Below are 9,615 nucleotides of genomic sequence, written 5' to 3'. Positions count from 1 at the left end.
AGAATGATGAGTGTCAGATTTTCTCTTTGATCCCCCTACATAATCTCAACTATAATATTCCTTTAAATTACCACATTATTTAGTTTTCTTTGTTTTTTTTTTTTTTTTTACCAACGAGATTTTCACGTAAAATCAATACATTTTTACATCTATGTTATTGTACTCATTTTCTACGTAAATCTAAATTGGTTTGTTCAGAGGTTTTTGTAACTAAAAAATTCACTCGAGTCCCACGCGTGAGTTTAATATGACATATGCATATATTTATATATATATATATATATATATATATATATATATATATATATATATATATATATATATATATACAGAGAGAGAGAGAGAGAGAGAGAGAGAGAGAGAGAGAGAGAGAGAGAGAGAGAGAGAGAGAGAGATTTACACGTTCATAAAAAAATAGTATAACATGCACGTTTTCTTGTGATTCATTGACCAGAATCCGAGCTGTAATTCGAGTTGATGACTATCGATGTGTGTACCATACAAAGAGGAATATCCAGGACGATGCAATTTACATTTCATAGGTAGTATAGTTTCTTCCAGTTCCTGTAATCTAATTCCCTTTGAGGGCTTCGTACAGGTGGGGTAAGAGAAACCAAAGTAGATTATGATACGCCAGAAGAAAATGTAGTTAATTTCCTTAACTCTTTACAAGACGTTAGAATTAAACTGTGATAGGGCTTTTTGATCCAACCTGAAATAAATGCGCGTATATTCTAAAGATATGTTAAAATTAAGCTTATTTTGATAGCTCTCAATGTCGGACAAAACTGTTACCATATCTAAATTGAAAGAAAATGACCCCATAAGCGTTGAAATGAGGGAAGTTGATATGGTAACAAACAGTGGTACCATATGAAGTTGACTACCAGGATTTCTACTTCTTTTACCAGACAAATACCGGAAGAAATGTACGAAGCTGATGTCCGCTGGCATCTCTGTGTTATAGTCTGTACTCGAGAATCAAGAAGTAGTTATCAGCTTCAAGTACGGAGCATCAAAACCATAGTACACCATAAAATAAAAGCACTATCCCATAAATCAAGGTATGGAATGATACAAGGAAGGACTAATTGCCAAGACGGAGTTAAAAGAGAAGCCATTCATCCATTTTAAAGGAAACTCAAATTGATTATGGATCAGACTTTAAAAACTATATACTGATGGGGCCAGAGGCTTCATAATTCTTTCGGTGAACTTAAAACCTTTTATAACTAAGCAGGGCACATGTATGAGAGGAAGAATTTATCCAGAAGCACGTCTGGAGGCGTTACAGAATCACATATGCCTGACTTAAAATAACCTATCAGTGAACTGAGGATGTTATTGTAATTAACGTGCAATGTAGGCTATAGACTACATTATTCCAAGAAATAACTAATGTTTGAGACTGGTTATACTTCGGATCAAATTGTTTTAGTAAAAGATAAAATGTCCAAAATTTGTTTCCTCTTTCCTCCTAGAGAGAGAGAGAGAGAGAGAGAGAGAGAGAGAGAGAGAGAGAGAGAGAGAGAGAGAGAGAGAGAAAATTGTTTTTTCCTCAAGATTAAAAACTTAATTCGAGCAAATGAGGCTTCGGTGTCCATAATTGAAACAGATTCTGTTATGTTATACTGGTATATCGAAACGCCATAATTTGGTTGTGCAAAGGTCTTCTGTACCAACCTCCGACTTTTTTTATTTTCCGTTTTGCGTAGCTCTTCCTTGTAATGACCCATTATGGATCCCATATTCTTTTCGACTTGTAAGCCAGTTACAGACATTACACTTATCGGAATTTCTGACGTTATTTTATTTATTGCTGCTACACGTTTATTTCTGTCTTTGTAAAAATTTGTTTTGATGTTTTATAAGCATGGGCTCTGCCGGTACTGTTTGATTAGCAACCGAGCTTTTATTATATCTCAAAGTCAGCCTTCCTCCGTTACTGGATTACAACTAAGTCATATTTACAGGGATGGCGATACCTAATCTTCTATAAGTTAAAGTTAATCCGGTAAACAAGTAGAACTCAGTCCATAGTGCCACTCCGCCTCCGGAGAGTGTCTTAAGCTCGGACTCTACGAACACAGGCACTGTCCGTCACACCACTTGGTGCTCGTTATTGACGTCATTGACGCTTCTTTCACAATGTTAACTGGTAACAATTGCGTTCGACGGACACTGTTCGACCGTGTGGACACACCTTTATCAAGAATGGTTGTTATCAAAAGGCAATGGATAGAATCTATAATTTAATCTGTAGAACAAGATTTAAAGAATCTTCAGCTTTCAATTCATTACTAACATTAGTATTCTTCTTCTTCTTTGTCTACATCCTTGGAGGAAAAATAGTAGTATTAATCCTCCTAGTCTACATCTTTTCCCACTTCTATGTGGGGTCGATGTTTCTGGTCAGTTTTCTCCATAGACCTCTGTCCCACACCTCATCACCGGTTAATCCCTTTGATTGAAGGTCGTTCTTGATACAGTCCACCCACCTTCGCTTTGATCTCCCTCTCCTTCTCGCTCCCTGTACCTCCATTTCCATCACTCTTCTCCCAATATACTGTTCATCTCTTCTCATGACATGACCATACCTCCTCAGTCTACTTTCTTGGATCTTATCTGATAGTTTTCTAACTCCTGTGGTTACCCCTAATTACCTCATTCCGTATCTTATCTCTTCTTCTCACCCCACACATCCATCTCAACATTCTCATCTCCGCCACATCCATCTTCTTCTCTTCTGTCTTCTTTATTGCCCACGCCTCCGCTCCATACATTATTGCTGGTCACACAACTGTCCTGTGTACTTTACCTTTCAACTTAATACCTATTTTCCTGTCGCATAGTACTCCACGCACTTTTTTCCAATTCTTCCATCCTGCTTGTATTCTGGTTTATTTCTGCCCCCAGATCACCATCCTCTGCAACTGTTGATCCCAAATACCTGAAATTTTCAACTCTTTTCAATCTCTCTCCTTGTAAACTAACTTCCCCATTCTCTCCGTTTTTCAATCTCAAATACTCTGTGTTTTGCCTGCTGATCTTCAATCGCATATTTTTAATTTCTCTTCTCCTCGAGTTTCTCTTCTACTACCTCTCACCTAGTGCTACACAGTATAACATCAGCAGCAAAAAGCATACACCAAGGAGACTGAACTCTGATACCTTGTGTTACTACATCCATGACCATATCAAATAGGTGAGGGCTCAATGCAGACCTCTGATGTAGTTCCAAATTTACTGGGAAACTTTGTTAGGCCTATACTGCTCTTAACATTTGCTTCTGCCCTTTCATACATATCTTGGGTGATTCTTACGTATTTCTCAGGGACTCCCTTTTTCTCTCATACATCTCCACAGCTCCTTATAAAGTATAAAATGTATTATCATCACTAGAAATAGTAATCGTTATGGATAGCTTGTAAAGGATAGAATTATTCAAGAGTACATTGTGTATCCTACCCTATCATACAGAAGTACCTTGCATCCTACCAAAATTAAAAGTCTAAAAAACAATGTGGGACAATATGAATTACAGGTAATTATGACACCTTAATAGTGACCCACGAGGATGGTATGTGCGACATACCCACGTAACCCTTACTAGAACGGAGGAGCAATGAGGTAAGGTTAAGTTGGGAGTTTAGTGAGCAAAGGCGCAGCAAAGCCCATATAAAGTTAGTGATATAGATTTTAGATAATTATTTAATTTAAACTAGTAATTGATTAAAGTCGTTCAAACGAATCAACTATGGATCAATTTAACAGTCTAAGATTTTATAGTCTGTAATTAGTGGGTAGGACCAGGACCCATACAGTGGATCCTGGTAGGACACAAGCTATAAGAGCTTGTCAGCTTGGTAGGTATACTGTACTATACTAGCACTAAAGAAAAGATGGCTTTATAATAAAATGTAAACTGGATTTTATACAGACTGAATCAATTAAGGTACCGAACTGATCGCGAATAACTATACTTTGCAGGTTATAGGAATGGTCTTAACCTGCCGAAGAAATGCCTAAAGTAGCATCTGCTGAAAAGGGAAATAATGTTTTTTTTTTTTATTTTTCTTTTGCAGAAAAAAAAGGAAAGCCTTGTAACAACTAATAGAAAAGCATCTGCGAGATTTTTTTTTTTTTTTTTTTTTTTCATAAGACGTTCTATAAAAAAATATACCCCGCCTCATAATTTTCCATGCAGATATAGTAAATTTTTATGAGAATTGGCCTTATGGAAAAATATTTTCTGACTTAGTACTGTAATATTTTAATGGCTATAAGGACAAGAGAGCTTGGACAAAGTAATGATATATTTTTCTACGCTGCCAACCACTGTCAAGTATAAATCCTGAATAGATGTCCAGTCAACTTCAAATGTCCGTTGACACTACCTTTATATTAGTAAGCCTGTTGCACTCTGCACTTATACATTGATGATATGCGACTGGAAAGTTCGTAAGTTACCAGACAATTATGCTGGAAGAAATGAACGTTCATGACTTCAGAGACTTTGATGTGACAACAAGCAGTGCTACCAAATCTAGCCTAGCCACTTCATCACTCTTTCAGCTAGGCAGAGTTTGAAAACCTGAGTATTTACACCTAGGTACTCAACACAGATGAACTTCGCCAGTCTAAATATTTTAAGGCTAGATGTCTCTTCACTATCTATATAGACCTGCTAGACAACATGGTAAACAAGTTATGACAATTACCATAACATTAGGTCTAGTAAAATAGGTTTATTTTCTGTCAAAAGAAAGGTTTATATCAAGAACGTTAAATAAGCTAAAAACCATGACAGCGTTAATTAAGCTGTTAAGAGTCATCAACTACAGTTATATAATAAAATCAATTTAAGATAGTAATCTTTACAATCTTTAAAGGATTTAAAGTTTTTCCAATCTTTACAATTTTTAAAGGATTTCAAATAAATCTTATGCCAACCTTATTGCTATAGGATCCAATCATAAGTTGTTAGTAAAACTCTGCTATGTACTTCCCTTACTGTCTACATTGGATGTACTTCCCTTACTGTCTACATTAAATATACGCATCTTACAAGATTACTTTGAGAATTGCAACTAATTTAATAGACGATCATATGCAAAAACTGTTTAATCGTCAAGCTTATAAGAACTTTGTGCATGGAACACTGAACAGAATATTACGAACACACACATTGCTAATAAAAAAGCATAGCATCTAGAACTTTTTAATTAAAGATTATTACAGAATCTAAACACGTATTGCTTTCAAAAACCATAAGAACTATTAAAATCTTATAAATTATGAATATTACTGAATTCACACTATTGCTATCCAAAACCACAGTAACTTAAATCTAAGGATATTAGAGAATAAACACGCTTATTGCTCTTAAAAAGCATAATAGTTTCTAAAACTTGAATTAAAGATAATTACAGAATCTGCACTCTTCGCTTTCAAATATTACTTTAAAAAATAATGACTACTTAAAACTTTTAATTTAAGAATATTACAGAATCTACTCTTACTATAAGAAAACATAACTTACTAAAACTTTTAGAATTAAGAACATTAAGGAATCCACTATTGCTATCCAACAAACTAGATACTATGGACATTCATTTATATCTCGGCAAAAATATAATAAAAAGGCTTTAAAACTTTAAATATAAACAAATAATAGTATAAAATTTGGAGAATTTAAAACTAAATCTAAAGTACTAATACACCCGTACAAAAAAAAGCTCAAGAAAACCACTGCACTTAAAAGGCCATAAGAAATAATTGGCGTTACTGCGGAATTACAGAGATCACTCTTACAAACACAGTGATATTCGCGCATTCGAGAAGATGCCAGTAAATGGCAACCGTCACCCATGTTGAACTCTTGTCCACATAGTCTCCTTGTATGAAGATGCGTTCCTGGAATAAAAAAAGTTCTCTATTTAAATTGTAAAGTCAAGTGTTGAAAAAAAAAAAGTTATGTTATCTATTAAATCCAGTCATGAAAAAAAAGTTACAGCATGTTAATATTCAATTAAAGTCCTGAAGTTCATAGTTCAAGTTAATTTTCAAATGAAGAAATGTCAAGACAATACGGGGGCAGACTATGTTGTACGTACAATATAGGAAGTGAAACCCTTTTTTCCCAGAATTCCAAAATTATGAAACTGTACTTAGAAAAATCTGGAAAAAAAAGTGTATTTTTTTTTTCAAGAAATCTTTAAGAAAAGAGCATGAACAAGAAAGACGTCCATCCATAGATTTTATAACTTGCAATATCAGTAAAGTAATTGTGGTAAAGAATATGGAAAATTAATAGTTACAATAAAATATTTGTTATTCTAAGGAATTGCGAATGCTGCAAAATTACCTCAATGTTTAAAAGAAAAATATTAATTTTTTTCCAGATAATAGGTATTATTTACAAAATTTATTCTGTATAGAATAAGACAACTGCAATAGTGTTACTAGATCGCAGCAGTATTGCAATATTAGTGCTATTATTAAAAATAAAGAAAAAAAAACATATGCATTGGTTTGACATCAAAGTGCCAATTGTTTGATATCATAGTTTAATGTTGAATAATAAAGTTATCTAAAAGTATTTATTAACTCAGGTTACAGAAGTTTAAACTTTCTATGTTATTTAATTAGGGTAATTAAAGAATGGGGATAAATTTATAATTTAAAAAAATAGGACTGTCAAGGCGTAGACTATTTTTATTAGGCTTGCTATCAGCTTTGTCTAATAACTATAGATTCGATTGTGATAAAGAGAGTTAAAGTTACGATCAGAATGAAACCGGAATTTAATATTTGATATTTTTTCATCGGGAAAATATTTAGAAGGGGGTTTATATGGGGGGTTTAAATGGGGGGTTTATTTTGGGGCTTTATTTGAAAGCGTCTGTAGTTGAGCAATTTAAAAAAATCTATCTTACCGTTATAAGTCACATGTTTGTAGCAAGAATGTTCACAATTTATCAGGTACGGTATCCTTTCACCCATGTCGTCCGATTTGAAACACGTGTAACATGCACCTGATTTGAAAAAAGAAAAAAATCCGAAAATTAAATCTAGAAAATATAACAAACTTTATAAATGCCAATAGATTAAAGGAAAAAAAATCAGGAAATTAAATCCACAATATAACTGGTTAGCTTTATAAATGCCAATATCAGATTAGAGAAAAGAAAAATCGGAAAATTTAAATCTACAAAATATAAAGGTATTACTTTATAAATGCCAATATCCTTTAATACCAGATATAATAATATATTTAAACATAGGTCATTATAATGGTACCAAATAAACGTTAAATGGTTGAAGTATCAAGTTAAGACTTCCAATTAAAAAAATGTAAGAAGTCTCGACAGCTCTTAATAGAAATCCACCAATACAGGAGGAACAATACCATTAAGTTTAATGTTGAGTTTTGTCGTGTATAAAAAAAAATACAATTATTGTATAGGGTAGAAAGTTGTACAGATTAAAGGTTACCGAAAATGTAAATTCTAGTGAAAATGACTGATTAATTAACTAGAGCTTTAAAAAGGTCCTTTACTCTGTTATTACAGCATTTAGGAGTTTAAAATTTCATAATTTTCTTATTATTAGGGATAATGGCATAAACATTTTCCAAGCCATTAATTTAAAAATATGCAAAATTGGTGGCAATTAACTAAATATGCTTAGCTCAACAGCATGTTCCCGCTGCATGGGGTCTACATGTAAATTTAAAACATATCTACGAAATACTTATTTCCATTTTAAATGGTACCAGCTGTTAGGTCTGAAAAATTATTTCATATGATTAGAGTATGATGCAGTTTTTCCGCTGCCCCCTTGTGGTTCAAATCCTAACATTGAACTCATTAATTCTCGATTCATGGAGTCCTACTGTCATACCAACTCTTGTACATCTCAAATATAAAGAATTTAGTTTCCACTCACTTGGTGCAAATGATCTAAAAAAACAGTTTAATTAAATTAAAATCAAGATTTTCTAAGCACAAAGACCTAAGGTTCTTACTTTTCTTAATAGTTAGATACTTACTGAAAGGTACCAATAGAAGAAATAGGCCTACTAGTATTATTGTTTGCGCCATCCTGGAAAGCAATATCAATTCTAAATGAGTTTCTAGTAAATACAAGGATACATAATATTCAGTTCAAGTTCCACTTTGCTCTATACAAGAGTTCTGGCTGTAATACGAGTGATGAAATCATCATATGCAAAAAATAATAATAAAGATTTAATAGAATCTCATACTAAGCTCATGCAATTTAGTGTATTACGTTAGTAGACTGCCAGTTTACAAAAAAATCTTAAAACTACAGAATAATCTCATAGAAGCAGATTAGCAATGCGTACTAAATGTATATTTGTGTGTTTCAGTAGTATATCAGAAATGGTAAACATATATTAGAAATTGAAAGCATATATTCTAATATAAGGTAAGTATATTAATAAACTTTAAGTGTAAGTAGCTAATGCTTAAGCAAGTCAAATAAAGATTTTATAATTCATAATTTTATGGATAACTTTCCACTTATTTTCCATTCCCTTTCCTCACTAGGAGCCATTAGACTTATGACTCCCTGTTGTTCTAACTATGGTTACGGTCTGGTTAGAAATTATAATAGAGAATAGCAATTTAAGATTTGTTCCCACGCGAAATAATCTAGAAGACGTCATCAAATAATTCTATAGCCAAGCGTTTTTAATCTTTGGTTTTATTAAGGTAATTTTAAAGTGACAAACTTAAGGAATCATCCTAACATAAGAGTGATAGAATAAGATAGAACAAGTCATTTAAACAGAAGATTTCAACCAATAAAATATTTACATAACTTACAAAGATCCACCCGGAGATCTAGATCCTATCCAAAAACCAAGAAATTTGTAGCACCATTTAAACAACTGTAAACAAATCGAACTTTTTCGTTGTAATATAGAACAAATGAGGATTCCTCATATGTTACAAGTTAGTTATATATAGAATATCTAATATACTAAAACCTTCTTAGCCCAAAGAAACTTTAAAAACAAATTAAAAAGTGTCAACGCAATTATTTAAGATTCCTGATGACAAGGATAAAAAAAACAATGACAAACTTGGAGGAAAGATTGGCATTTCCTTCCAAGATGACAACGCAACTCAAAAGCACAATACCGAAAAGCAACACTTCTATATATTCACATTTAGTCGTATCGTATAAGCTATAACTACCGTATATAAACTGCACTTCCATTCCCTTCTGAATAGAAACCTGGATTAATTCAATTCGGTACTTACTTAATTACTTAAGGAATCAAGTTCCGGAGACGCTTGCAAGAAAGAGTTGACGATCACTGCCGGCGACTTCAGATGTTCAGGCGAAGTAAATGATTGTCACAGCTGAGCCGCGTCTTCGAAGTAGGAAAACGACGTTAACTATCTACTTATGACAACAACCGAAAACTCGAATGACATCATTACAAAAAGAAAGAAAAAAAAACATGGAAAATTACGCATTACAAATCATTAAGCGTTGCATGTGATCGATCATGACGAATTAGATTACAACAAAACAGACATCGATATTGTTTTAACTTATTAATAATCAAATGGAGTT

At 33.0% G+C, this 9,615-nt stretch overlaps 1 long non-coding RNA gene across 1 annotated transcript; it reads right to left on the bottom strand.

Moving 5' to 3' along the window:
- Positions 1 to 5,207: 5,207 nt before the first annotated feature.
- Positions 5,208 to 9,401, bottom strand: LOC137646827 (uncharacterized). Its single transcript, XR_011045468.1, has 4 exons — positions 9,297 to 9,401; positions 8,054 to 8,106; positions 6,939 to 7,037; positions 5,208 to 5,916 (listed from the first exon to the last, which is right to left on the bottom strand). It is a non-coding gene; the product is annotated as an uncharacterized lncRNA (long non-coding RNA).
- Positions 9,402 to 9,615: the final 214 nt, after the last annotated feature.

Source organism: Palaemon carinicauda, chromosome 9 (genome assembly GCF_036898095.1).
Source record: "Palaemon carinicauda isolate YSFRI2023 chromosome 9, ASM3689809v2, whole genome shotgun sequence".
Classification (NCBI taxonomy): Eukaryota; Metazoa; Arthropoda; class Malacostraca; order Decapoda; family Palaemonidae; genus Palaemon; species Palaemon carinicauda.
Note: the sequence above shows the minus strand (reverse complement) of the source record. Positions and strands in the feature narration are given on the sequence as shown.